The sequence below is a fragment of the Nomascus leucogenys genome, chromosome 20 (assembly GCF_006542625.1).
Source record: "Nomascus leucogenys isolate Asia chromosome 20, Asia_NLE_v1, whole genome shotgun sequence".
NCBI classification, from domain to species: Eukaryota; Metazoa; Chordata; class Mammalia; order Primates; family Hylobatidae; genus Nomascus; species Nomascus leucogenys.
The window spans coordinates 68,379,424-68,407,199 of NC_044400.1; the positions used below are offsets into that span (position 1 = coordinate 68,379,424).

General features: G+C 41.8%; 1 protein-coding gene across 5 annotated transcripts in view; it reads left to right on the top strand.

Moving 5' to 3' along the window:
* The window catches only part of LDB2 (LIM domain binding 2), a 396,392-nt gene that overhangs the window by 115,533 nt on the left and 253,083 nt on the right, over positions 1–27,776 (top strand). The gene's annotated exons all lie outside the window — the stretch shown is intronic.

Here is a 27,776-nt window from a genome sequence, read left to right on the forward strand (position 1 = left end):
TCAGCAGAGCATGACCACGTCTCCCAGGGAATATGGCCCTTTCCTCCTTCGTTCTAGACTGGCCTGAAGTTGAACTTGGACCCAGGAAGTGATTGAGAAAAGGCTGGCATTGGTTGGTGCCTGCTTCAGTCTCTGTTAGGGTGCAACTGTGGCCTGGGGTGTTCCGAACTGTTGGATGGAGGCACGTTTATCACGCTGACAGACATTTTCTTTGGGTCACCTTTAGTTCTTTGGGTCACCCAGAGAATTTCTCAGATAATTTATTCCAGGCTTTTAAAAAGGATTTGTTTTTACAAAACTGGGATTATTAAACATACATACATACACACATACCTAATAAATAACTTGATATTATTTTTCTTTCATTCACTATTATAAGCATGCCATTAATAACAATGAAAAAAAATAACTGTTCTTCAATTATAGAGCAACACCCACTCATTGTAGTAATCTAGGTGCTGTGGGAGAATGGAGGGTATTTAAGGGTGGCAGAGCAAAGGGGTGTTGACAGTCTACACCCAGGGAGCCAGAGCACCAATGAGCTAGGAAACGATTGTTTTCTGACATTCTGGTTATTTTTGGAGAGAATAAAACCAGATGCAGAGTGCATAGGGTATATAATAGAGAGAGGATAGAGTTGTTGGGAGACGGAAGAAGGAGAGAGTGGTGGGCTACCATGGCAGGCTAGGATTAGACCCCAGAAAGGCCTGAATGGCATGCTGAGGAATCTGAACTTTCTTCTCCGGATAAGGGATTCCACTCTAGGCTTTGATGACTTGATAAAGTGAGCAGAGGTAGACTTAAGGCAATTCACAGCATTCTTGCTTCACGCAGCTTTGGCCACCTCTGCCTCTGAAGCTATTTCTAGGTCCTGAGCCATTGCTGTTTATAGAGGGGAAGAGGAAAAATATCTGAGGTTCTTCACAGAGAATCTCATGCTTGAGACCAGCCTCTGAGCTCCTGGAAACAGATGGTGTTTCCTATTGCCTGCTAAGGACTGGGGAATGGTCTAGAAATCCGGAATGCTGGAGTTTCAGGTGTTACTTTAGAAATCACTTTATCTGGTACATAACCCCATAATTTTGCAGGTCCAGAGTCTGAGATCCAGAGAGTGGAGCAAACTAGAGGGACATAGCAATGGTTATAAGAGCTTGCCTTTGGTGTAAGCCCAGTATGAGCATGCATCCTGGTGCTGCTACTTTCTAACCTATCCTGTGGGCAGGACGCCTATCTCTCTGAGCTTCGGTGTCTTCATCTGTAAAATGGGATAATAAAAGACTTGCCTCACAATGTTGTTGATGGGGCTTAATGGGTCAAAACATGTAAAATACTTAGAGTTGGTACTTGGCAGATGTAAAAAGTATCCAGATAACTGTAACTATCTTGCAATTATTATTGTCATTGTTACTATTTGTGTAGTGCAGTGTAGCATTAGTGGTGTTGATGGACTCTGTTGTTGAATGACTAGTAAAAGGCACATCTTAAGTCATTATTGCCATGAGTACTGACCCAGTAACAAAGTCTTAAGAATATCACCCTGATGGCTGGTAGCCCACCTAATTTGACATTTTAAAGTCAAAAGACCCTTGAAGACAGAGACTTTAAATAAATATTTTGTTTTTGTAGCCGTTATAGTGATGGCCATGGGCACTCAATGATTGGGTTATGATGAAGAAGTATTTTGGTCCTGCATTGGCCTCTCTGATATTGTACTGTATTTAGCCTATTGGTTTCTTTCATCCCCAGGGAGAGAAACATAGGACCCTTCGTATGTGGCCATGTTTCAAGTAGAATTAGGACATGGGTTTGTCTAGAGGCTCAACTTCCAAGCCTTGCCTCCGAGCATATCTGTACCTTCTGTTACTCTACTTGGTCACCCTTGTGGGTAATAAAACCCTTCCCATACAGAGATTACCCATAAGCCTAGGCCCCGGTGCCCCATTTTCTCAGCACCTGGCCCTCCCAAATGAGCACTTTATGTGTCCATGATTTACACACACGTGCACATGTGCTTGCACTGCCTCTCTCTCATTTTCTGCCTGCATTAGAGGGGATGGACACTTGGCCGGGATCTTATAAGATCTCACGCTGCCGGGCACCATGCGATGCTCTTTATAGGTATTAGTTCGTTCATTGGGAGGTGGGGTGCTACACGAAGGTATGGACAATTTAAGGCACTGAAGAAGTGTTTTTAGGACCTCACCCCACTTGCTCATGAGATAACCACAAGGCAACGCAGCTCCAAGAGAGGCTGAGCTCCTGTCCTCTGTGGGTGGAGTCTGCCCACTTGACTTCTGCTATATAGAGTAAAAGGGGGCTTTTCTAGCTCACACATGCTCACTGGACAAGTAAAAAGATGTAGGGCCTCTTTATGAAACTCAGGCCCACAGAGGCAATATACAAATATGTGCCCCTGGAGACCTCATATTTTAGTGACTTTGAAATCTGAAGCTAGACTGAGAGGGTATGAACAGGTTTAGGGGCACACAGAGAGTAGAAAGACCTCTGGAGCCAGCCAGGGATGGAGCTGAGTCCTGGATGTGCCTTATTTGCCCTTGGCTTCAGTTTTCTCATCTGTAAAATGGGACTACAATAGTCCCCTCATATTTGTGGTTTTGCTTTCTGTGGTTTCAGTTACCTCTAATCAACCACAGTCTGAAAATATGTTTTTTTTTGTTTTTTTTTTTTTTTTTTTTTTGAGACGGAGTCTCGCTCTGTCACCCAGGCTGGAGTGCAGTGGCACAATCTCGGCTCACTGCAAGCTCCGCCTCCCGGGTTCATGCCTTTCTCCTGCCTCAGCCGCCCGAGTAGCTGGGACTACAGGTGCCCGCCACCACGCCCGGCTAATTTTTTGTATTTTTTAGTAGAGATGGGGTTTCACCATGTTAGCCAGGATGGCCTCGATCTCCTGACCTCGTGATCTGCCTGCCTTGGCCTCCCAAAGTGCTGGGATTACAAGCATGAGCCACCGCGCCCAGCCCACAGTCTGAAAATATTAAATGGGAAATTCTGGAAATGAATTTATACGTTTTAAATTCCGAGCTGTTTTGAGTAGTGTCTCTTTTGGGACATGAATCCTTCCTTTGACCGATGTCTTCATGCTATATACACTCCCTCCCTGTTAGCCACTGAGTCGTCTCTGTTATCAGATCGACTGTCATGGTATCACAGTGCTTATGTGCAAGGAGCCCAGATTATAGGGAGATGGGGACAGAGATGTGATGGGGAGCTACTTAATAATGGCCCCAAACAGCAAGAGTAATGATGCTGGCATATTGTCATAATTGTTCTATTTTATTATTAGTTATTGTTAACTTTTTACTGCTCCTAATGTATACGTTTACCATAGATATATGTACGTATAGGAAAAAACATAATATGTCTCAGGTTCGGTACTATCTGCATTTTCAGGCATCCACTGGGGTTAATTTAATCTGGAAACACCTTCACTACTGTATAGATACTTTCTCTTGGATTTGCTGTGTAGATGAGATGTAAGGTATGTAGAGTGTTGGTACTGTACATCAGCTAGGCAGCCACGCAGCCAGTTCTTATTTATTCCTTGCTGACTTAGGTCAAGTTCAGTGAGCTAGGTGGGACTATCATTATCTCCATTCTACAGATGAGGAAATAAAAACACAAAAGTTAAATAACTTGCCAAAATCATATACCAGGTAAGTGGCAGGGCTGGGATTCAAACCCAGGGGTCTAACTCTGGAGCCCACTCCTTTAATTATTATGATGTTCTGTCTTGTGTAGGATGGCTGGCAATTTCAAAGGCATTCAGGTAACCTGTAATTTGTATGGCCAAGTATGGGAGATATGGCTGGAATGGAGTGAGTGTGGGAGGGAGTATAGGGAGATGAGAACAGAGATGTGATAGGGAGCAGATGAAAGGTAGAAGGCCTTGCAGGCTATTCTGGAGACTTTGTCTTTCACTCTACATTGGTTGGCAAGCTATTGAAGGGTTTTCAGCAGAAAAGAGACGTGATCTATATTATGAATATCTACATTTTAGCTCTCTTTTCATCCTAATAATAACTGACATTTATTAAACATTTACTGCATGCATTATTACGATAAGTGTTTCATTGCACATTCTTATTTAACTTTTAAACTAAATTTTCAAGGTGGAATTACCAGTCCCAGTCTACAGATGAGGAAACAGAGGTGTAGAGGTTTAGTAATTGGTCAAAGGTCAAAGCTTGTAAGTAGTATCATCAAGTTTTAACTTTGTTCTGTCTGGTTCCAAAACTGGTGCTCTTTTCCTCTCTCATCTCCAAGGGGTTTCTTGTCTGCTACAGTTTTACCATCCTTGTCCATGGACTTAGTTCACAATGGTCCATATCTCATTGGAAGGGAGGGCTCTCAGAACTGAGTTAGGGCTCCTATAACAGGCTCATCAATACCAAGGAGAAGGGACTTCCATAAATGCAGTTGGCCATTATATCTCATCACACTCCCTCATACAGGTGGGGAACATGAAGTGAATGCCAACAGAGGCCATGAAAATTAAAAAATCTGTAAGCTGATTGACCTGAATTCCAGTTATAGGTGTGTCTGGTGGGTTTGCTTTAGTGGAGCACCTGGTGTGGCACCTGGCACCAAGGAGGGGCCTCCTCCCCAGCCTAGTCAATGTCTGTTGGAGGGATTGATGCATGCAAAGTAATGTCGTGTATAGATTCTTATTTGATCCTTACACCAAGCTAGTGAAATCAATAGGACTGGTGGTTTTATATGGGAGGCAGCTCGAGAGGCTCAGGAGGTTAAACAATTTGTTCAAAATTACCCAGTAAGTAAGCACCAAAGCCATAAGACACACATGAACCTTCTAACTTTCAGTGGCTAGACTTCTGTTTTGAATAAAATTTCTATTTGCCAAAATTAGGAAAAAAATTTTAGGCCCAAATATGCAACAAATAATATATGTAACAAATATACACCAAAGTGCCAGGTGCGGTGGCTCACGCCTGTAATCCCAGCACTTTGGGAGGCCAAGGCGGGCGGATCACGAGGTCAGGAGATCGAGACCATCCTGACTAACACGGTGAAACCCCGTCTCTACTAAAAATATAAAAAATTAGCTGGGCGTGGTGGCGGGCGCCCGTAGTCCCAGCTACTTGGGAGGCTGAAGCAGGAGAATGGCGTGAACCTGGGAGGGAGAGCGTGCAGTGAGCCAAGATTGCACCACTGCACTCCAGCCTGGGTGACAGAGCGAGACTTCACCTCAAAAACAACAACAACAACAAAAACACACACACACACACACACAAATATACACAAAAGCATTGTCTGTGTGTTCCTAGACTTATTGTTATCACAACATTGTGAAAATAATAATAACAAATAACAAACAATTACTGAGTCTTTTCTGTGGGCCAGAAAGTGTGCTAGACACTTGACAAAACTGTGTCACGTAATTCTTACAGCATTCTTACTAAGTAGATACTACTGTTTCCAATGTAAACATGAAGACAGTAAGACTCAGAAAGGTTTAGTAATTTGACCAAGGCCATGTAACTAGTAAATGATAGAAGCAAAATCCAAATTTGGGCCATTCTGATGGTTAATTTCTTTCTTTTTTTTTTGAGATGGAGTCTCACTCTGTCACCCAGGCTGGAGTGCAGTGCAACCTTTGCCTCCCGGATTCAAGCAATTCTCTGCCTCAGCCTCCTGAGGTAGCTGGGATTAGAGGTGCGCACCACCATGCCTGGCTAATTTTTTTTTTTGTTTGTTTGTTTATTTGTTTGTTTGTTTTTGTATTTTTAGTAGAGACAGAGTTTCACCACTTTGGCCAGGCTGGTCTCGAACTCCTGACCTCGTGATCTGCTCACCTCAGCCTCCCAAAGTGCTGAGATCACAGACGTGAGCCACTGCACCCAGCCATGATGGTTAATTTTATGTGTCAAACTTGACTGGGCTATGGGGTGCTCAGACATTTAGCCAAACATTATTCTGGGTGTGTCTGTGAGGGTGTTTCCAGAGGAGATTAACATTTAATCAGTAGACTGAGTATAGTATATTATAGTAATATAGTATAGTATAGCATATTGCCCTCCATAGTTTAGGTGGGACCCCAGTCAATTGAAGTCCTGAATTCAACAAAAAGATTGATTAAGAACAACTCTGCCTTCCTGAGTGATTGAGCTAGAATCTGTCACTCTTCTCTTGCCCTCTTCTGTCACTGGATCTCCTAGTTCTTGAGACATTAGCCCTCTTGAGTCTCCAGCTTGCCGACTCACCTGCAAATCTTGGGACTTGTCAGTCTCCATAATTGCATAAGCCAAATCCATATATATGCGTATATACAAAATAGGAAAGAACCTTGACTCATGTCGTGGTATGTGCCTAAGCTCTGGTATGTTATATCTTCTCTATATTAAGTAAAATTAGAACAACTTTTATGCTGGGTAGAGAAGAGGCATTAATTATCAATGGTGTGCAGCAGGGAATCACTGAAACATTTCACCAGATGTAATTTGTTTTGTTCCAACATCTCAGAAGTAGCTTTTTCTTTTTCTGTTTGCTTATATTTTAGAAAATCATACTACAGAAGCAGAATGAGGTGCAGAGGGTGGCTTTGGATTTCCAGGAGCCTGGTTGGCCTTGTGGCTCTGGCAAGCTCCACATGGATGTCCTTGGACAAGTCAGTTCACCTCTCTGAAGAGGAGAATTTGTTTCCTATGTGGATCACTTTTGCCTATGTGCCCCAGGGTGCCATGAGGCTTACATGAGATGGAACGCTGATTATTTTAAATCTCATTCTTTTTAAAATCACACAGAAAGTTAGCAAGCAAAGGGAACCACTGGCAGCAGGGTCAATGCACTATGCAAAATAGATACTAATTCTGTATAATCTGATTCTTGTCTAGTCATCTTAAATGAAGGCTAAAAGTGATTCTTCAGTGATAAAGGGAATTACATGATTGTAGAAGCTTGGAGAGCAATTCTAGCATGAAGCAAGGACGTATACATTGCAACAAATTAAAAAGTTTTTAAAAAAGGCAAAAAAGGGGGAAAAGGAAACCAAAAACCACTCAAATCCCTTTAGAAACACTATTTAATAATGCAAACTCTCTTTTCCATAGAATTCCAATCAAGGGGCACTTTGACCATGAGGAAGCGATTAGGAACATCTATGATTTAATGAAAATATAAAAAACCAAGAGCAAAGAAAACAACCATGTAACAAGAGTCACTTCTCATATCCCTGCCACCAAACTGCAGGACAGTACAGCTGCAAGGCTTATACCACTGATGGCTAATATCAGCCAGAGACATGATCTCCATAAGCCAGCTCTGCCTTGTCTTTTTGCTAGAATGCAAAGAAAATGATGCTTTAAACAAAGCAAGAGCCAGGCATGAATGGCACCAAGTGAAGACAACCTCCGTGGGTGGCCATTCAGGCCTTCTGTGATTTAATGAGGAGAAAATGCAAGGTCTGGCTTTGCTCTGTTGGGCCTTGGTGAGAACATGCATCCTTCCTTGTGCAGGATTTGGCCATCCATGGGGCTCCCCCTTCCTAACCATCTACTGTAATTTTAATTGCAAACAACGTTCTGTATCTACTGTAATTTTAATTGCAAACAACGTTCCTTGCAACAGAAAAGTATAAATCACTCTTCTATGACTTGGAGCTCTTCCGGACTCAGACAATGAAGCAGGGTCAATCTGTCCTTCTGACATCATCCCATACCCCTAGGCCCCTGTTTCTCGTTCACAAGCCTTCTTTCTGTTTTCTAAGCACTTTGTACTAACTTATGCTTCGGGTCTTGGCACTAGCTGTCCCGCTGCCTGTACGCCTCATCCTTCACATCTTTGAAGACATGAGTCCTATTATTTGGGTCTCCGCTCAAATGTCATCTCCTAGAGAGAGAGAGAGGTCTTTCCCAGCACCATTTAACTAAAGTAAATCCAGTTACTCTAAGTATTATTCTATTTTTTTTCAAGTACTTCGCATTGTCTAAAGTTATCTACACCAATAATACACCCACATATTTGTCTACTGGACTTATCTGCCCCCTTCCTCTACTCCCCCTCTAGATAGCAAAGTTCAAGAAAATAGAATTTTGTCTTCTTATTTATCACTGTGTTCCCAACTCCTAGCACAGTTCCTAGCATAGAGTAGGCACTTAATAACATCAGTACAATGAATAAATAAAATGCTAACTTGCTTGGGGTTTGTGAGTCTTTGGAAAGACTGTGTTGGTCAAGAAGTATTTATTTTGCTGGGCGTGGTGGCTCATGCCTGTAATCCCAACACTTTGGGAGGCTGAGGCGGGAGGATCACAAGGTCAGGAGATTGAGACGATTGTGGCTAACACGGTGAAACCCCGTCTCGACTAAAAATACAAAAACTTAGCCGGGCGTGGTGGCACACACCTGTAATACCAGCTACTTGGGAGGCTGAGGCAGGAGAATCACTTGAACCTGGGAGGTGGAGGTTGCAGTGAATCAAGATTGTGCCACTGCACTCCAGCCTGGGAGACAGAGCAAGACACCGTCTCAAAAAAAAAAAAAAAAAGTATTTATTTTATTTATTCCTTCTTTGAACATTTGTTGAGCGCCAAGTATATTCCAGGAGCTGGAGAAAGTGCAGTGAATTAGATCTGATTTCTGCCCACAAGGAATTCAGAGTGGAGATGGAGAGAAAGAGAAGGAAGCAGCATTGCGGCCTGATGTGAGATGAGAAGCGCATCACGGTACGAAGGCTTAGCCAGCGCTCGACATAGTAATGATACTTGGCCTGCGGTTTGGAATAGTATGGAATTCAGTGGTCCTCATAGTTAAGTAAGTGGGTAAATCATTTCCTAGGCTGTCCTAACAAGTCACCACACACTGGTGGCTTGAAAATAACAGAAATCCACTCTCGCAGTTCTGGAGTCTAGAAAGCTGCAAGAAAAGCATCAGCAGCCTTGGTTCCTTCTGAGAACTTTGAGGAAGAATCTGTCCCATGTGTTTCTCATGGATTTTGGTGGCAACCCTTGGCACCCCTTGGCTTGTAGATGCGACACTCCAACCTCTACCTCCATCTTTACATGGTGTGCTTGTGTGTCTGTCTCTGCTTCTTATTTTAAGGACACTAGTCATTGAATTAGGGACCACCTTTATCTTAACCTATTAATCTGCAAGGACCCTATTTTCAAATCAGGTCACATTCTGAGATTCCAGGCAGGCATGAATTATAGGGGAGGGGGCAGGTGACACCATTCAATCCAGTACAGTTGGCTACACCTTACTCTTATTCTGAAAAAGATACTTAACTTTGACGAGCATCAGTGTTCTGATGGATTTAGTATGACTCTCCACTGAGCATTTGGGTGCATCAGAATATGAGGAGTAACCCACATAGTTCTCCCCGTGATCTACTCCATCTAGTGGGGGAAGAGGAGCAAAGTAGGTCAGTGGCTGGCTGGTGGTCCTCCTCACTGTTCATGCCTTCTGTCCTCCAGACTCCCTCAGCTGAGGGCTCGTACTCATCTGCTCTGACTTTATTTTCTAACTCAAAGTCTGATCTGTGTTCCACCAAAGCATATGCCCAGTTAAGTGCTCCTCCTTGGAGTTACTCTATGAAGACTCATTCTCAGGTACAACAGAGCAGCTAAAGAAACTGCCACGCATGACAGCTGCCTTCACTTCTGTGTGGCCCTTAAGATCCTAGCCTATTCTATTTCATTCTTCTGAGGCATCCTTCCAAATCACAGTTGGGCCACAGTCTTAGCTACTCTTGGTAATAGGAACCAAAGTCCCTGAAATCCAAATAGAGGACCAGAGCCATGGAAAGGGTCAATTAATCTATTTAAGAGAGAGGTGCTTAGCCACCTCCAGGCAACCCTAAACCCCAGAGATGCCCAGAAGGATTCAAAACATGGGGTTCAGTGGAAAGATGACAAACATGAGAATCCAACAGCCCCGAGTCCAAGTCTAAGCCCTAGACTTTATTAGACATCTCACTGCGGATAAATCGCTTAACCTTCCAAGCGGCTATTACTTCGCTGATATCAATTCTTACCATTTAATGTACTTATTAAATTTTAAAAAGTAATAAAGCATTTAGCCCAATTTGAGACACATGGAATGTGTGTTCATGAAACGTTTTTTGAGTTGTACCAAAAAAAAAAAAAAAATTGAAATACCCAACACAGAGCTAATAAACTTGTGAAATTGAGAGAAAATACTGGATTGGGGTCTGGAGAGAAATGCAATCATTTCCACTGATACACAAATACAGCTTCTCCACGGCTTGCATTCTTCACGTAACCTTAATGTTACCTCCTCTGGTGGCCTTGCGGAGCCACCTTTATCTAAAAGGAATCATCTCGGCCAGGTGTGGTGGATCACACCTGTAATCCCATCACTTTGGGAGGCTGAGGCAGCTGGATCACTTGAGGTCAGGAGTTCGAGACCAGTCTGGCCAACATGGTGAAACCCCATCAGTACCAAAAATACAAAAATTAGCCGGGTGTGGTGGCAGGCACCTATAATCTCAGCTACTCGGGAGGCTAAGGCCAGAGAATTGCTTGAACCTGGGAGGCGGAGGTTGCAGTGAACTGAGATCACACCACCGCACTCCAGCCTGGGCAACAGAGTGAGACTCCGTCTCAAAAAAAATAAATAAATAAAATAAAATAAAATATATAAGAAATCATCTCTCTTCTGTGTAGTCTCAGTCCATTTTCCTCATACCACTTCTTGCTAGTAATATTTTTTTTTGGTTTTATTCACTTGTGTGTTTATTGTTTGTCACCTGCTCTAAATTTTGAGCTGCATGAGGTTTTTTTCTAAACTCTATTCTCCCAGCATGTGTGACAGGGAAGTCTACTTGACGAAAGTTGTTAAATGAGTGAACAAGTAAGTAAATAAACCCAGTTAGAGCAAATAGAGATGCTGCCATATTTTCACATTTTAACAGTTTCAAAAAAACAAATACAGAAAAGAAGATTTTGCATTTTGGAGAAGAAAATGAAAAAAGTCAAAAATAATTTCAAATTATATTTCTACTTGCAATTATAATAGCAAGTTAAGAATGGCAAGACCTTGCATGTCATCTCCAGTGGGCACCCAGCTGATGCCTGGAACACTTGGACAGCAGCACTGCGTTCAGCCAACTGAACTGACCATGGGGAGGGGGAAAACTAACTTGCCCTATTCACCCATTTCCTTTGATTACTCAGCATTAGGGCTGGTTTACCACTTGAGAGCCCTAAACATTAGTCTCTTTTAAAAAATGTCCTTCAAATATATGAGGACGCAGCCATGTCTCCTATGGCCCTTCATTTTCTCCAGGTTACTCACCCCGTGTCTTCTCACTCCTTCCCAAGAGGCAGAGTTGTATGTTTCAGGTCTTCTCCTTGGCCAAGGTGGCAGGTGGGGCTAACAGCAGAGCCACTTAACTTGCCACCCAGTCTCATTCCGAAGTGAATACCAAGTGTGAATGGAAAAGATCTGCAGACAGACCCAGGCCATGCATGCTTCGAAAGTGCATTTAGTTTCCCATAAAGCCATAAAACGTTTTAGATGACATTTTGCTTCAAAAAAAGACAGATTCTTAAATGAGGGCAATTTCAAGGAGATCAGACATCCTGTGGTGCACTTAGTGGGAGAAAGCAAATTGCATAAACATTGCTCATCTGAGCAGCGGTGAGGCATCCTGCCAGTGGTGGTGGCACAAGTTCAAATCCCAGGCTCCCAAAGCCAAGTTCTGCGGGGGTTCCTCTCAAGCTCAGTGTCCCCCACAGCTATATGGCCAGGCTAAGTCATTCATTCCCCCGTGTTTCCTAGAACAAAAGAACACAAGAGAGAAGTAAAGTGAGGTTTGCGAAAACAGTGCATTTGTCTCCAAATTGTCCTCTTCTAAGTGATAGGGAGACAATGAGATAGGAATGAAAGAACATTGGCCTGGGAATCAGATGTTCTTGGTCTAATATTAGAACTGGAAGGGCCCTTAAACCAGAGCTAGTTCAGTTCTCTAACTTTACATCCAAGGATATTGAAACTTAGGTTAACTTTGTTTTATATTTGTCTGTGTGATCTTGAGCAAGTTGCTAAGGTTTGTTTTTGGTTTTTTTTGTTGTTGTTGTTTTTGTTTTTTGTTTTTTTGCAAGTTGCTAAGCTTTTCTAGCCTCAGTTCCCAATCTGTAAAATGGAGATGATGATAACATTATCTACCCTTAAATAGTTGTGATGATTAAACCATATGGGATAATGCATGTCATGTGCCTGAGAGAGGGAAAACACTTCAAAATGGCGAGCTAATATTATTTTTCTATCAACAGATAGTAATTGGGCTTCTGCTGTGTATCAAACTCTGCTCCAAAAAATGAGGATACAACAAGAAATGAACACTGACCTTGTCTTCTTGAAGGCTGAGGGGAAGACAGACATAAAAACACAAACTCACAAACACTCTTGATGGTGGTTGTGATAAGTGGAGAGATGGTGGCAGTGGTAGTGGGGAGGTAAGGTGAGGACAAGGTAGGGCGGGCAGGTAGCCTCTGCAGGTGTTGACTAGTAGAAATGAACCAGACTGGGAATTATGCAGAAAGTTTTATATAGAGAGGAGTTTCGTAGACATGATATAGCTTATGAGGAAGCAGCATATTTGTCTTGCATGCATGCGTGCGTGCGTGTGTGTGTGTGTGTGTGTGTTGCATGAGGAGTGGTTTGATGGTCCTCAAAGGGAACAGTTGATTGTTCTTGGAGACATTCCCAAGACAAGCCTGAGAGCTAACATTCAAATGTCAGACCTTAAAGCATTCATGCATGGAGAAGGCCTCTTTGCCGTCAGTTTTCGGGTCAAATGTGTGTGCCCAATAAGGACTACTGGTGGAGAATATAAAGTTGAGGTATGCTGAGAGCTGGCAACCAGGTAGTGTCATAGAAGTAGAAACGCAGGGCTCTGGGAGCAGAGGTGTGAACTGTCCTGGGGTGGAGAGGGATGGGGGAGGAAGGCAGGGCAGGGACAAGATCGAAAAGGAAAGCTACACCAGCAATAAATCCCAGTCAGGCATTGGTAAGCTTCCAAGAGAAAGAAAAGAAAATGATAGCTAATATTTGTTTAAGAGTGCTATGAATCAAGACTAACAGAGTACTGATCATGCTCTGTGTCACAGCCCTGTTCTAAGCACTCTGCACATATGATCTCATTTGATCTTGACAATAAACCCATGCAGGTGTGATTGCTGTCCCCGTTTTACAGATGGGGAAACTGAGGCCAGAAGAGAGAAGGAATTTACTCAAAGAAACACAGCTATTAAGGAGTGGGGATTACTTGGTCTCATCATAGAAGGGACCTAGAACTCTAGATTGATCATGACAGATGCCTGCTTAAAGCCTTTCTATGATATCCCATTGCTTGTAGGAAGAGAACCCACATCTTGTTTGGCTTTGCCAGGTCCTGCATGGGGGTTCAAGCCCTGGCGCTTCCCCGGGTTCATCTTCAGCCTCCCACCGCCAGCTTCCAATGCTTGGATGAGCATCTTCCTTTCAGTCCCTTAATAATTCATCACAGTTCTTCAATCTCAGGGCTGTTGTACTTGCTGTTTCCTCATGTCGGCTGACGAAATCCTCTCATGCCTCGGCTCTCGGTTGAAATGTCGCACTAACGGGAAACCACTTCCCACCTCCCAGACCATGTGGGTGCCCATCCTCTCTCCCCTAACACCGTATGCTCCTCCCTCACGTCATTCATCCCAGGTGTAATTTGATCATCGTCGAGAGGATATTTGATGTCAGTTGCCTGTGGGAGGGGGCTAGGCTATTCCTGTTTACCCTCTACTTCCAGTGCCTGCACAGAATCCTTCTAAATCCCTGTCTGGCTCCCTCCCTCCCATTCTTCAGGATTTTATTCTAAATGAGTGTTGCTCAAACTGGGACAATTTTGTCCGCCTGATCCAAGGACATCTGGCAATGTCTGGAGACATTTTTGGTTGTCACAACTGAAGGGGGTGTTATTGGCCTCTAGTGGGCAGAGGGCAGAGATGCTGCTGAGCACCCTAGAAGGCACAGGACACCCCGCAGTGAAGACCTGGATAGCTCTAAATGTTTGTGATGCTGAGGTTGAGAAGCCCCACTCTAAAGAGACATTCCCTGCAAGGCCTTCTGTGGTTATCCCATCTAAATTTTACTTCTCCTTCCCCACTCCCGTATTTCATGTCCTCATTTTCTGCTTTACTGCTTTTCTCCTGTACACTTAATGCTATCTGATAAATGACATATTTCATTCATCTTTTTCATGATTTGTCATCCACTAGTGTACAAGGGCTACAAGGACATGGATTTGTGTCTTTTTTGTTCACCACATTTTCACTAAATCCTAGAACAGTATCTTGCACAAAGTAGGCGCTCACTACATATTTCTGAATGCACGAATGAATTCAGAGTCCTAGGTAACTACCCCCATTCCATCAAAGAGGCCCCTTGGGGTTGAGATCCATTTGCCATCCCTATGGAGACTCTCCTTGGACTGCGGAAGAGATGGAATTTAGAAATTTCTTCTTTTATATCCTTTGGTTGTGATGTTGTCTCCACTTTAGCCCTCACTAAGATCCCCCAAAAATGTTTTCACTGAAGGCAAGAGTGGGGAAAGTGGGCAGGTGCTCTCAGTAAACAACAAATTCCGAAAGAAGTGAGTGTTCTAGTGGGAGGTCTTTGGAAGGACCCTTGGAATTGTCCTTATATTTGACAGATGGGGAAACCAAAGTCGAAGCACACCCTCTAAGGACATTTTGAACACTGAGGATTTTTTGATTTGGACTTACTTAAGGTCACCCATCAAAGAAGTATCAGGATCAGAATTAGAACCCAGTTTCCTGACTCCCAGGGAGATGGAAGGGGGAAAGTGAAAAGTTCTGCTGATCTAAATATGGATGCTGGCAGGCAAGCCACAATTTTCTAAAGCTCTCTTTTCTCTTGCAAGTTGTGATCTCTAGTTGACAAGGAAGCAAATTGAATAGCTAAATGGAGAGCTTTCTGAGATGCTGAGATGCAAATTAGCCTGAACAATGTGCAACTATGGATTTGAGGTTGGTGTGCAAAATAGAGGCTTCGCTTCAGTCAGGCTACTTGCAAAACTCACTCTGATAGGTCCTTGCTCTTTCACAGTCAGACACTATGCCGGGCACGAGGGGTACAGGAAAAATCAAACACTGATCCTGCCCTTGAGGAGTTTGCAGTCTCAGTTCTCATGAGGGAGACAGACAGTGGAGGGCATGCTGTTTTTAATCCAACAAAGAGGCACTGATACTGTGAGTGTCCGTGCTGTGTCAACTGTGTGTCAGGACCCGGCTAATTGGATCATACATTTCCTGAGAATAGGGAAACCCATCTTGAATGTCACCGACAACCATAATAATAATGATAGATAACAATTATTGATGCTTACTGCATTCCAGGCACTGTTCTAAGCACTTTAATGTATCAGTTAATTTAATTCTCTTAATAGCACTATGAGGTAGCTACCCTTATTGTTACCAGTTTTTACAGTGAAGGCAAATGAGACTGAGTAACTTTTCTAAAGCAACAGAGCAAAGAATAATGTCATTGATGTCTAGACCCAGGTCCTCTGGCAGCAAGGTATATAGGCCGTATTTGTAAGATGCATTATGGGTATATGTTATTTAATATCCACAGCAACTCTGGCTTTAGGACCTTCTCTGCCACTTAATAGTGGTGTCCTTGTTGGGCATTTACTCTCTTCCAGTCACTGGTCCATGTATTATATAGCTTAATCCTCACAATTAAGAGTGAGATACAATGATGTCCATTTTATAAATAATGAAACAGAGGGACAGAGAGCTTCGGTAATTTGTCTGAGATCACACAAGTAATAAAAGCCAGGATTCTGGACATTTTGTGTAAATGAAATCATCCAATATATGGCCTTTTGTGTGTGGCTTCTCTCATTGCCATCATGTTTTGAGGCACATGTTATGCACAGCATGCATCTGAATTTTCTTTCGTTTATTACTTCTAGTGTACCGTTGTCTGAAGATACCACATTTTGTTTATCTGTTCATTAGTCGATAGACACTTGGAGTGTTTCCATTTCTTGGCTGTAGTGAACAATGAAGCTATTAGCATTTATGCACGCATGTATATAACCTTTTATTACTAGGTATTTTCCCACAGTCCCCTGTCTGTCACTCACACCCACACATGCACACACAAACACAAAGAGGAGTTCAAAGGGAAGAGTTCTGAGGCCAGATTATATGACTTTGATCACTGACTCCAAACTGTACCAGCTGTGTGACTCTGAGAAAATTAAGTAACCTTTCTGGGCTTCGGTTTTCTTCACCTGTGAAATAAGGATAATAATTCACCTCTCTGATAGTGTAATTCAAAGGCTTGACTTAGATAATGCACATTATTTGGCTCATAATTACACAATCAATAAGTGCCAGGTAAGCAACAAGAATACAGAAAACAACCCAAAGAAGATGGTGTCTCCACCCATGCAGTGCACAGTCTAATTGCTGGGACATAAAAGTATAAGAACTGGACATAATGTAAAATAAAATAAAAACATAATATTACAGGAATAGTCACCATGAGGTTCCCATTAATTTTGTTTAAAAACGCATATCTCAGTCTAGAAAATAAAGACTTTTCTGCAGGTTGGAAGGTGTGAGAGGCCTCAGGATCAAGGCAAGACAGGGTGGAAGCCTTGAGGAATGAACAAGGGATGGTTGAGAAAGTGTGGGAGAATGCGTGGAATGAGGGCATTGCATCTGACTAGTAACACTTTTTTTTTTTTTTTTTTGAGACGGAGTCTCACTCTGTTGCCAGGCTGGAGTGCAATGGCGTGATCTTGGCTCACTGCAACCTCTGCCTCCCTGGTTCAAGCAATTCTCCTGCCTCAGCCCCCTGAGTAGCTGGGATTATAGGCGTGTACCAGCACGCCCAGATGTATATATATATATATATTTTGTATTTTTAGTAGAGACAGGGTTTCACCGTGTTGGCCAGGATGGTCTTGAACTCCTGACCTCGTGATCCGCCCGCCTCGACCTCCCAAAGTGCTGGGATTACAGGCATGAGCCACCGCACCTGCACCTGGCCTGTTACTCTTGAGGCTGAGATGGGAGAATCCCTTGCGTCCAGGAGTTCGAGGCTATAGAGAGCTCTGACCACACCACTGCACTCTAGCCTGGGTGACAGAGTAAGACCCTGTCTCTCTAAAAAAAAGAACGGAATATAAAAAAAGAAATATTGCAACTGTAGAAATGCAGGGGAGTACGGGTTCCTAACAGGAACTGGGCTGTGCAGCAGGAGGCATGACAGGTCAGTGAAGGAAGCTTCATCTGTATTTACAGCCACTCCCCATCACTCACATTACTGCCTGAGCTGCACCTCCTGTCAGATGACCGGTGGCATTAGATTCCCATAGGAGCACAAACTGTATTGTGAACTGCGCATGCGAGGGATCTAGGTTGCACGCTCCTCATGAGAATCTAATGCCTGATGATCCGTCACTGTCTCCCATCATATGCCGATGGGATTGTCTAATTGCAGGAAAACAAGCTCAGGGCTCCCACTGATTCTACATTATAGTGAGTTGTATAATTATTTAATTATATATTAGAATGTAATAATAGTAGAAATAAAGTGCACAGTGAATGTAATGCACTTGAATCATCCTGAAACCGTCCCCCAGAGTGTCTGTGAAAAACCTGTCTTCCAGGAAACCAGCCCCTGGTGCCAAAAAGGTTGGGGACTGCCGGCTTATAGCATTTCTCCTCTTCAGACGTCGTGAAGACAGATATCCTCCTGCCTTTTCTTCTAGTAGGTTTTGGTTTTCTTATTTACATGTTTAATTCCTCCGGAACTTATGTTTGGTTATGTGAGCTATAACCTAATTTATTTATTATTTGCGGGTGCAAAGCCAATTGTCTCTACACTCCTCATCAAATAATTCTTCTCAACCTCACTGCCCGGCAATGCCGTATCTACCAGATACCCATTTTCCACACAGGCTTCTGTTGTGTCTCGGTTCTTCATTCTGTCGCACTGTTCTGTTTGTCTGCCTATTTTCTTCACTTTATATTATCATGTAAGAATGTGCTTGTGTTATTTTAAACCATGTGTGAACATTATATTTTAAAGATTTCTGTTTTCTTTCCGGTGGACATATCATAGTTTCTTGAATCATTTCTCTATTGTAGGGCAAACACATTTTTCCTAGTTTTTTGTGTGTGTTTTCTTCTATTATGAGTGCTCCTATGGTGAGTAATTTTTCGTATAAAGCATTTACATATTTTTGGATTATGTCCTTTGGATGGATTCCCAGAAATAGAATTACTGAGTCAAAGGGCATGAATATTTCTTAATGCTTTTAATTCACAGCATATATTTATTTAAAACATTAAAGTGAATAAAGATTCTGGAAAGTTCCTGGTACTCTATGATGTGGTTGTAATCAGCTGGGCTGTGCCAACTCCAAACCTTGGTATGGCTGCCCTGTGGGAGTTCAAGAGGGAGATTAATGTGTCTCCTTGATAGATTTATCTTTTGTCTTTGGTAGTTTGTCTAACACATTTTTTATATTCATTTATTCAGGCAGTCATTTTTAACCACCTATTATATGCCAGGCTTCGGAGGAAAGCAGGCAATAGGATCTTATATTCCCAATGAACACAATTTCTTGTATGTAAGAAGACAAACAAACAAAATTGAATGATCGAGGAAAAACATAGACTGATGTGATAGCAAGTAGGCTTCTGTAGATTGGATGACCCAAAGATGACAAGGATGCTGAGATTTGAATGAGGAGAAAGAGAAAACCACACCAAAGAGAGGAAAGGCATCCATTGGTGGTGGACACAGCTGGTTCAAAGGGCCATGTGGTGTAGGGGAGTGCAGCCCTGGGCCCGAAGGAGGGTCCCCAAGGTAGGAACCTAGATCTGCGGGCTGTGCTGAGAGTACAGTGAACCAACAGCAAAGAAGAAGAGAAAGTCCCAGCCACACAGGAGAGTGAGCTGCCTACACAGCAATGACGAGCCAGAGAAAAGTTTTAGCTGGGAGGGACACAATCTAATGGGCATTGTTAAAAGATCCTCCAGGCTTCTTTGCAGAGCACAGGTTACAGGGGAACAGGAGTGGGGGCTGAGAGATGAATTAGGAAAAAGTCACTGTTGTCCAGGCTGAAGTTACTGGAGGCACAGAGAAGGGGTGGCAATGGAAGGAAAGAAACATGGGTGGATTTCCATTCATGTGTTGAAGGTAAATTCATGGGATTTGCTGACAGGTTGGAGGTGTGGAGTTAGGGTAAGACAGGAATCAAGAATATGTTCCCAAATGCTGGCCTAAGTGACTGAGAAACTGGAATTACATTATGGAGATGGAAGAGAATGAGAAGAATTGGCTTGTGGGGGATGGAGTTGGGGGAGATATCTGGCTTTGGCCATGTTAAGCCTGAGATGCCTGTTTGGTTAAGAAGTGGAGAGGTGAGTGAGGCAGTTAGAGTCACAATTCTGAAGTCCCGTGGAGAAGTTTGGAGCTGTAATATCTACTTGGGTGTCACTGACGTATTAGAGAGAGAATTTAAGTCCCCTGGTAAACAGATTTGTAAACAGAGAATAGAAATGATTGACCGTCATCAAGAAAAACGTTATTTTTTTCTAGGTTTCAAGAATATTCTGGGTTTCTTATATTTATCTTTGTGAACAAAAATATTTTTTTCATTTTTTCCAAGTAGGAAGAGAGAAAATCTTGAGTTTTCTTATCTAGTGGTTTCCTATGGCCTTGGTCCTGTCACAGTCCTCCAAAGTTTAGTGGTGACTTGAAGAGTTATTCTTGTCATTTGATCAACTATTCAAATGCAATAGGGTGGGTCACAAAAAGAAGATTTTGAAACTTGCAAGCTTTTCCAGAAACATTCCCTTGTCTGCTGTGTTTATGTTGGAATGGAAAATTTGTGCCTGATTTTACAGTGAGCTTTTCTCAAGATATACGAGTTGCTGCCTCATCACATTATCCTGCATCTCGGGACCTCTCACACCTAGATGGTGTGATGTAATACGATGCGTGGTGCTCATTGCCACAGAGCTGTCATGAATAAAACCTGTGCTTCTAGAGTAATGCCTTTCCACGTCATTTTCAAAGTGGCTTTGCATAGGGTTCCCAGTATATTCTTTTTGATTGGGAGAGTACATGTCTCCATGTTTGAGTATAAAATAGGAAATTTAATTATTAAAAAATGACCATTCCTCTTTCACACTAGAATAGTATAGAGATTGGAATAGGCAGTGAGTAAAGCTTTGTGGATGGAAACAACAATTTATGAGTCAGAGAGGATGCAAATTCCAATGTTGCCAATTATTTGATTTGTAACCTTGGGTACATTTCTTAACCACTTGGGGCCTCAGTTTCCCCACTGACATTGGGATAATAAAATTACCAACTTGATAGAGAGCCTGTGAGGACTAGAAAATACTACACTTTGAAACTCTGTGCATTTTCACTGATTCAGTCATCAAAGAATCAAAGCCCCTGTTTCACAAACACGTAAATAGAGCAGAGAGTGGCAGTGTTCAATTATCATAAAATTAAAAGTGCTGGTTTTCTTCTGGGTTTTGAGAATATGCTGCGTTTTAGTTAAATAAATATTTATTTGTTGAATTAAGTGATTTAAATAATTAAATAATGGAGCAATTATTTGTTGTCTTCCTGCCACGTGTTAGATACTGTGCATGTAAAACACACCAGACATGCGTAAGATATTGCCCTCAAAAAGCTGACAGGAATCCCAACTTCAAAAAAACTATTATTTCATCACACTTGTAATAAGTCTGGTAGCAAAAAAGCTCAATTGTTGGCACATACACACTGAGGCATTTGAGTCATTGCTTTTAGTTATTCTAACTAACATTCCTGTTTGGACTGCTCAGAATTAATTACTGATTTTGTGGCTCAAAGCTGGAGATTCAAATACATGCATTTCTCAGGTCTTTGGGGGGAAAACCACTGATGTAACTTCTACTGAAGAGCTGTGTCTACTGGATACCAAGTCTTGTCTTTCTGCACATTTTAATATGCCACTTTCTCAAGGCAGCATCCACGTGCACCAGACAGGGAACTATAGTGAGCACCTTCTAAAAGGGAGGGCTTGATTGGTGAGGGAAACACCGAGATCCTCTCTCAAAACAGACAGTTTGCTATGCTGGTAACATGCCATTTTATAATTCAGTTAAAATAATAACTAATGCTTACTGTTAAATAAAATTCAATTTAGCTGAGAATGAACAAATCATACTTGAGAATTAGAGAAGAAAACTTCAGTCTCTAGAACATGAGTTGTTTAAAAAAAAAAAAAAATCCCATAGGGCTGGGCACAGTGGCTCACACCTATAATCCCAGCACTTTGGGAGGCCGGGGTGGGTGGATCACCTGAGGTCAGGAGTTCGAGACCAGCCGTCAACATGGTGAAACCCGTCTCTACTAAAAATACAAAAATTAGCTGGGCATGGTGGTGGGCACCTGTAATCCCAGCTACTCGGGAGGCTGAGGCAGGAGAATCGCTTGAACCCAAGAGGCGGAGGTTGCAGTGAGCCAAGACTGTGCTACTGCACTCCAGCCTGGGCAACAAGAGGGAAACTCCATCTCAAAAAAAAAAAAAAAAAAAGAATCCCATAAAGATAAGTAAAAAAGGGGAGATTTAAAATTCCCTCTCTGCATCCTTTTCATGCTTGTGTGGCTACCAGCTGGCAAGGGCAAATGGTCTTACCTGATTACTTTTATCTGTGTTTCTTCAAGCCGAATTCCATAGGTGTGATGGAAATCTTTGCTTTGGGCTGCCTGTTCCAGAGAGAGACCCAAACATTCAGTGCACTTGGGCTTGACTGGATGTTGAAACAACTAAGAAGACAGATATTTTAGAGAATATTGTTTTGACTAAAGGAACACCATAATGGAGCAGTGATGAGTCTAAACTTGCTAGCCAGAGTCCTTGGGGTTGAACTCTTTCTTGGCAACTTGATAGCTGTGTAATGTTAAGCAAATATCGAACTCCTCAGTGCCTCAGTTTTCTCATCTATAAGATGGGGTTAATAATGCTACTTATATTGTAGGGTCATGGTGAGGTTTTAAGGAGTTTATAATGTGCAATGAGTTCAGAAGGGTGGCTGGCATATGATAAGTGCCTTGTAACTGTTGACTATTATTATTAAGGGAGGCTGATTCAAAATAAACATGGTTTGAGATAGACCCTTGGTTTTGGAGAAAGGGTGGCTTGTGATTAAGGAATCAAAAACACAGTTACAGTCTTAGAAAATAAATGACCTGAGCCTCCTTCAGTGTGAGAGGGACTCTAGGTAATGGAAAGGCAGAAGGCGTGAGATTTGGGATATTTTTTTGTCTTCTTTCCTAATATCTGGATATGGCAGAAAAAGAAATGTAGGCAGAGCAAGTGTAGCAAGTGTGTTTCTGCCTCAGTCATTTCAGGCAAATTTATCCTTTCTTCAGTATCTTCTGAGAAAGGTTAGCTGATGCATGTAAAACAGGAGTGACTAAAATAGTAAGATACAAATTAATAGTGTTATTTAAGTGTGTGTGTACAAGAGAGTAGGGTTATAAGATGAGACATTCTCATTCTTTCTAGAACCACAAGATACTGAAGAAAGTCAATGCCCTCCCATCTCCCATCTTTCAGACCCCTTCAGAATGCTGTCCACTTTGACCTGTTTAAGTTTATTTTAATAATAAAAAAAAACACATTTTCAAGGAATAGATGCTTTAAGTATGGTTCATTCTTTGGAGGGGGTGTATGTGTACCACGTGACAAGTGGTTGCCATGGTAATTTCTCATTATTGTTGAATTGAAAAATAATTACTCTGGCAAAAATCCCACGTAACCTGTCAGTGCTTAAGTTAAAGATGCCGAGGGGCAGCCCTGGCACCGGGATCCTGTTTTTGGTGAAGAGGGATAGGGTTGGGAACAGGAGAGAATCCAGGATGGAAGCATAATGCTTCTGTAGATTTTTAAACATAATTAAGACTCTCTTCTGCTATTTGACATGACTGTGTGTCTCATCCTGATATATGATTAGGCTGCTGGTGAAATTTGGGCTCACCTGTGAGATGGGACCAAAGGACTAAGGATTGTAATAGCACAAATGCATATAGGGGATTGTTTAGAATAAAGAAGCTTTGATGATATTTTTTCCTAATTAAAATATAGAAGAATTGTCGATAACCACTTCCCCTGTCTGTGTTCAGGCTGAGTTAATTTCATCTTTATTTACCTGGAGGCTGCTGTGTGCTATTGTTACTCTCTACCTTTGGGGAAAAGAATTCACTTTTTACTTATTAATATTCACTAAACACTCGCCACACACAGTTCAGATACTAAACAACAGCAAGAATTGGAAGTATCTGTCTGTTGGGAAAACACGTGTCCCAGATCGGAAGCCTTGTGGCAGTGTACACAGAGCTCAATCACATGAGTTCGGGCATTTGGTACTCAGTGCTCCTGATCCATGAGTCATTGTGGAGTGGCGTGGAAAACCTACGCGTGCTTGCTTTCCTGTGCTTGTGTCAACAAATAATCCTCCTTTTGGCTAATGAAGCCCTTAACGTACACTCCTCTTTTAAGAGAATGATCGGCAAAGTTGGAGTATTATTAGTAGTGTTACTCCATTTTTGCATCTTTTTTGGACTTCTAGATATTCATCCTTCTCCCAGCAGAGCTAGTCTCTGTTTTTGTCATTAAGCTGCTCCTGCTACCAGATCCCACTTGGAAATATGTTGCTTAACAGTACTCTTTGAATCTCTACCTATGCACCAATCAGACCAGATGCTTTTAATATGAAAGTACAGGGACCTCCTAATGAAAGGACCAAAATATAGACAGGTACAAACCCTATGTCTAGGCATAGCCACTTTAGGCATATGCCTGAGAGAAATTCTTACATATAAACACAAAGGGAAACTACAGAGACATTTATGGCAGCATTGTTGTGATGACCAAAAAATTAGGAACTATCTGGAGATTATTAGTAGCAAAATGTTTAAATAAAATGTATTACCGTATATTTATTCAGTGCATTAGTAACTTATATAAGGAACGAGAGACCCCAGTATATAAATTGGGGCTGAGTGCGCTCATGCCTGTAATCCCAGCACTTTGGGAGGCCGAGGCGGGTGGATCACCTGAAGTCAGGAGTTCAGGATCAGCTTGACCAACATGGTGAAACCCCGTCTCTACTAAAAATACAAAAATTAGCTGGGCCTGGTGGTGGGCGCCTGTCATCCCAGCTGCTCGGGTGGCTGAGGCAGGAGAATCGCGTGAACACAGGAGGTGGAGGTTGCAGCGTGCCAAGATCATGCCATTGTACTTCAGCCTGGGTGACAGAGCGAGACTCTGTCTCAAAAAAAAAAAAATATGTATATATATATATACACACACACACACACACACACGTGTGTATATATATACACACACATACATATATACATATATATGTGTATATTTATATACATATATACAAATATATGTGTATATTTATATACATATATACAAATATATGTGTATATTTATATACACATACATATGTATATATATAAATTGCATAGGTCTTCAAACACAATGTTAAATTTAAACAAATCACAGTTAAGGAAGAAAACATAATGTATCCTATCATGTAAATAAAATATTAATAGCAAAATAGGACTGTATATGAGTGGAATCATGCATGTATATTAATATGAAAGATGGGCTAGGAAGATCCATATGGTTTTCATGAGACAATTGTTTATGGGGGTCTGAGAGAGGAGAGAGAAAAACAGAGTAGGATATGGTGACCCAGAACATTTATTTATATTTGTAACATTTAATTACTTTAGAAAAGGAAAATGCAATAATATTGCAATAATTGTTAATTCCGGGTAATGGGCCCATGAGTCTTCATCATATTCTCTTTTGTTCTCTATTTTTAAAATTAATAAAGTAAAATTTGGCTTGTTTAATGACAGCCAGTCAAGTGCATTCATGTACTACAGGCAACCTTAGCCAACATTTCACTGAGACGTATAATACTCCAAAGGTGGCTCAAAAGCATGGCAGTGTAGGTGTGAGATAATTTTTTTAAATTTCTGCCTCCATATGAGCTTCTGACATGCATGCCTGGGGCATTCCATTATTGTGAGATGAGATAACAGTGATGTGACAGAGAGAAGACTTCTCTCGAACACTGTCTTGGCCCCTAGCCACTGAGGTTAGATTTTAAGATTCCTACAATTTTAGAGAAAGAATCTTACTCACCGTGTGGGTAGGGACTTATCTGTTTAGTCCATTTTTCTACTCCATTATTGGATACTAATTTATAGGAGAATCCTGCTGAGGATGCATAGATACATAATGCCCATTCCCTATCCTTAAGTAACGTAGTCTGCTGGAGCAGACTTTGGGAAAATGTGTAATACAAGGTGTATTAAAGCCCACTTCAGGAAAATGTGTATTACAAGGTGATGATTCCATGATCATTTCATATACACTCTATTGGGAGTATAGTTGTCAAGATTTCCTAGTACAGGAGACAGTGAAAGAGGGGTCCACAAACTGCATCTTGGCATTTGCTGGACGTTGCAGGTCAAACCAATGACATATGCAAAGGCAGGGAGGCACAAAAAGTTGACAAGGAGCCCTTGACCGTGACAGGTGAGCTGCTGGAGGTCCCTTGGCTCCACACATTGCTGGGAGGCCAACTCCAGGGCTCCTGCGTATGCTGGCTCCTTTCTGGTGTGGTAAGAATGTTTTTTCTCTAGACAGACTCTCTTTTAGCTTAGATGCACAAAATGTTGTATCTCTTATATCTGCCAGTCCCAGATGTGCGTGTCACCGAATACACCTGGGAACAAGACGTCAGACTCATGGTTGTGTTTTAAGAGCATGTGCTACACCCTTTACTTGGAAGTCCCAAAAGGTTGATCTTTATCTTTTGGGCAAAGGTGAGACTGGTCAGTCTCAATGCACCTCCTGGTTAATCTCCAAGTTAGTTTGACTTGTGATGATTATGTGTGTGGAGTAAGAGTGATCAGCTGCACCCTGCTTTGCCTCTAAACTTTAGCGGAAACCAGATTTAGTGAGCTGCTCTGTGGGATCCTTCATCAAAACAGTCTTGATAACTTAACTCACACAGCCTCCTACTGGCTGTCTTTCTGAACTTGGCCACACTGCCAGGTCCAAAAGGAGAATGGGCCATTTTTGTGGTTCTTCCACATCATTTCTCCAATGATGTTGGCTCTAAGTTTATGGTCAGCAGGTGGAACTGCTAGCCTGTACATAAAGCTGCAGAATTTTAATTAGTATCTTTTCTTTCAAATGATCACGGTCTCTTTTTCTTCCTCACATACGGCCAAGCAGAGTGCTAGTGTCCTCTGTGATGCGGGGTCCATACCGTTCTGGATGACTGACAATTAAAACTTGGAAAATGGAGGGAATGATTTTTTTTTGTAGTGATTGCCCACAACTCATGAGGTAGCTGTGTCACCAAGAACTGAGTTTCTACCAGTAGTGTTGTTAGATCTTATTTGGCTCAGCAGAGGTCTTAGCTGTATTTCAGCCACTCCCTAAACTCCTAATCTCTTTATTATGCACATAACTTCTACAAAATTGCCTAACTGATACCGGGAACTATACCAGACAACGGAATGGAAGCAAGAAGTGTTCTAAAAGGAGATTTATTTTCAGGAAAACCATGTGAAGGTGGGAAAAAGGGTATGAACTCCGAAAGGTTGGAGGAGGAAATTTCCTCTAGTCAATGCTGACCTCTTCCTCTAACTCTTGTAAAGCATTTTTGGTCTTCAACCCAAAGTGGGAAATAACTTTTTAAGTAAAATTATTTACAAAAAAGCATGTATTGGAGTTAGGCAGACTTGTTATGTGAACTTTAGCTTCATCACTTTCTTGCTTTCTGACCTTTATTGAATAGCTTACCTTTTTTGAATTTTAGATTCTCTATGAATATCTTAAGGGTTAAATGAGATAATGATAAATAATAATAGTTGACACATATTGAACAACTACTATATGCCGGGCAGTTTCTGTTTAGTCCTCACAGCACACCGAGATAATTATTCCCACTTACCCAACGAGCAAACAGACACAAAGAAATTAGGTGAGTTAACTCACATATGTGTGAGTCAGAATAACATAGAAGTTAAGGACATAGGTTCTCTATAAGGCTGCCTGCTCTGCCCCTTGGTAGCAATTAGGGCAGCTGTGAATATAAAATGGTTCAATACATGTATAGCACTTAGAAAATTCTGGATTACGATACTAACATTAACCCAGGGCCCCTAAACATGTGCTCTTTCCATAATAAGCTTCTTTCATATACAGCCAACACTTAGTAATTTTTGTCTTAAATCTCTACTCCTTTTATTACTTTCCTAAATAAACATTTGTTCTGTCATAACTAAAGACTAATTCAAAAGCTGTGTGTGTGTGTGTGTGTGTGTGTGTACATGTGTTTACACATGGGGGGAGATTGAAAATTACAATTTAAATACACAGAATGTCATTTTTATGCCAGTTTAAAATTATTGACCAACAGACAAAGTAGGGTCCACAATCAAGATCTCTGGATAACTTTGTAGAGTGACTTCCCGAGCTGAATTTGTGATGCCACAATAAGAAATTTCTTCCATCCATCTATCTATTAACGTGTTCTATCAGCCAAACAAAAATATTATCTTATCTACCTATTATATGCCTGGCACTGTGAACTTAAATGTTACATTTTTATTTCGAGGATGTTCTTTCAAGATTTGTGACCAAA